We start from the raw sequence: 3,060 nt of genomic DNA on the forward strand, positions 1-3,060 counted from the left end.
GAGGTGTATACAGGATATAATATATATATGGGGGGTGTATACAGGATATAATATATATATATAGGGAGGTGTATACAGGATATAATATATATATGGGGGGTGTATACAGGATATAATATATATATGGGGGGTGTATACAGGATATAATATATATATATAGGGAGGTGTATACAGGATATAATATATATATATAGGGGGTGTATACAGGATATAATATATATATATAGGGAGGTGTATACAGGATATAATATATATATATAGGGAGGTGTATACAGGATATAATATATATATATATGGGGGGTGTATACAGGATATAATATATATATATAGGGAGGTGTATACAGGATATAATATATATATAGGGAGGTGTATACAGGATATAATATATATATATATATATATATATATATAGGAGGTGTATACAGGATATAATATATATATGGGGGGTGTGTACAGGATATAATATATATATGGGGGGTGTGTACAGGATATAATATATATATATATATATATAGGAGGTGTATACAGGATAGAATATATATATATAGGGAGGTGTATACAGGATATAATATATATATATAGGGAGGTGTATACAGGATAGAATATATATATATGGGGGGTGTATACAGGATATAATATATATATATAGGGGGTGTGTACAGGATATAATATATATATAGGGGGTGTGTACAGGATATAATATATATATAGGGAGGTGTATACAGGATATAATATATATATAGGGGGTGTATACAGGATATAATATATATATAGGGAGGTGTATAGAGGATATAATATATATATATGGGGGTGTATACAGGATATAATATATATATATGGGGTGTGTGTACAGGAAATAATATATATATATAGGGAGGTGTATAGAGGATATAATATATATATATGGGGGGTGTATACAGGATATAATATATATATATGGGGTGTGTGTACAGGAAATAATATATATATATATAGGGAGGTGTATACAGGATAGAATATATATATATATATGGGGGTGTATACAGGATATAATATATATATAGGGAGGTGTATAGAGGATATAATATATATATATATATAGGAGGTGTATACAGGATATAATATATATATATATGGGGGGTGTATACAGGATATAATATATATATATATGGGGGGTGTATACAGGATATAATATATATATAGGGAGGTGTATACAGGATATAATATATATATAGGGAGGTGTATACAGGATATAATATATATATATAGGAGGTGTATACAGGATATAATATATATATATATATATATATATATATATGGGGGGTGTATACAGGATATAATATATATATATATATGGGGGGTGTATACAGGATATAATATATATATATATATGGGGGGTGTACACAGGATATAATATATATATATGGGGGGTGTATACAGGATATAATATATATATATAGGAGGTGTATACAGGATATAATATATATATATAGGAGGTGTATACAGGATATAATCTATATATATAGGGGGGTGTATACAGGATATAATCTATATATATAGGGGGTGTATACAGGATATAATCTATATATATGGGGGGTGTATACAGGATATAATCTATATATATAGGGGGTGTATAGAGGATATAATCTATATATATAGGAGGTGTATACAGGATATAATATATATATATAGGAGGTGTATACAGGATATAATCTATATATATGGGGGGTGTATACAGGATATAATCTATATATATAGGGGGTGTATAGAGGATATAATCTATATATATGGGGGGTGTATAGAGGATATAATCTATATATATGGGGGGTGTATACAGGATATAATATATATATGGGGGGTGTAAACAGGATATAATAGATATATGGGGGGTGTATACAGGATATAATATATATATGGGGGGTGTAAACAGGATATAATAGATATATGGGGGGTGTATACAGGATATAATATATATATGGGGGGTGTATACAGGATATAATATATATGGGGGGTGTATACAGGATATAATATATATATTTATATGTGGGAGTAACAATGATGCGGCCCGGTGGGGGAGGGGGGACACGGTCGGTTGGGGGGTACAGAGATGGGGTCAAGCCAGTAACGGTTCTCCCACCTCCCCCACCCGGGTCAGGCCGCCCCGGTCCGGGTCTAACCGGTATTTGTCCTGTCGGTGCACCCCCGGCAGAGTTCGGTGTCTCAGCACCCCCGGTGGGGGTGGGTATTCCTGTCTGTCGCCACCTCCGGCCTCCTCTCCCGCCTGTCTCCCCCCAGCGGGCTCCGGTGCCCGGTGAGGCCTGGTGCGTCGGCCGGAGCCGGGGCCTTGAGTAGAGGAGGAGTCCGACAGGGGTGAGGAGAGGACGGGCTGCGCGGTGTGCTCCCCCCAGGGTGGGGTGGGGGGAAGGAAGGGGGTCCCGGGTACCGAGGAGGAGGGGGACACTCCGGACTTACCTGTCATTACTTTCTACGCCATCTTGGATCGACTTGTCAGGAGCCGCCGCACTGCATGATGGGAAGAGCACCGACACCAACACTACATACACCGATCACAACACCGATCACCGACACTACTGCATGATGGGAAGAGCCCTTATCACCTACCGATCACTTACCGCATTGCATGATGAGAACCGACACCACACTACATACACCGATCACTGATCCCAACACCGACACCACACTACATACACCAAGTACTGATCCCGACACCGACACCACACTACATACACCAAGTACTGATCCCAACACCGACACCACACTACATACACCAAGTACTGATCCCGACACCACACTACATACACTGACACCACACTACATACACTGACACCACACTACATACACTGACACCACACTACATACACTGATCACTGATCCCAACACTGACACCACACTACATACACCAAGTACTGATCCCAACACTGACCACACTACATACACTGACACCACACTACATACACCAAGTACTGATCCCAACACTGACACCACACTACATACACTGACACCACACTACATACACCAAGTACTGATCCCAACACTGACACCACACTACATACACTGACA

General features: G+C 38.3%; 1 protein-coding gene across 1 annotated transcript in view; it reads right to left on the minus strand.

The window, feature by feature from the left end:
- LOC149429020 (ATP-dependent RNA helicase with zinc finger domain-like) overlaps positions 1 to 2,582 on the minus strand; it is a 118,624-nt gene extending 116,042 nt beyond the window's left edge. The window contains exon 1 of the mRNA XM_089666821.1: positions 2,452 to 2,582. The gene's annotated coding sequence lies outside the window, so the exon portion shown is untranslated. The remainder of the gene's footprint in view (positions 1 to 2,451) is intronic.
- Positions 2,583 to 3,060: the final 478 nt, after the last annotated feature.

The sequence above is a fragment of the Staurois parvus genome, unplaced genomic scaffold (assembly GCF_062004578.1).
Source record: "Staurois parvus isolate SC_StPar_1 unplaced genomic scaffold, SC_StPar_1.0 ptg002863l, whole genome shotgun sequence".
Classification (NCBI taxonomy): Eukaryota; Metazoa; Chordata; class Amphibia; order Anura; family Ranidae; genus Staurois; species Staurois parvus.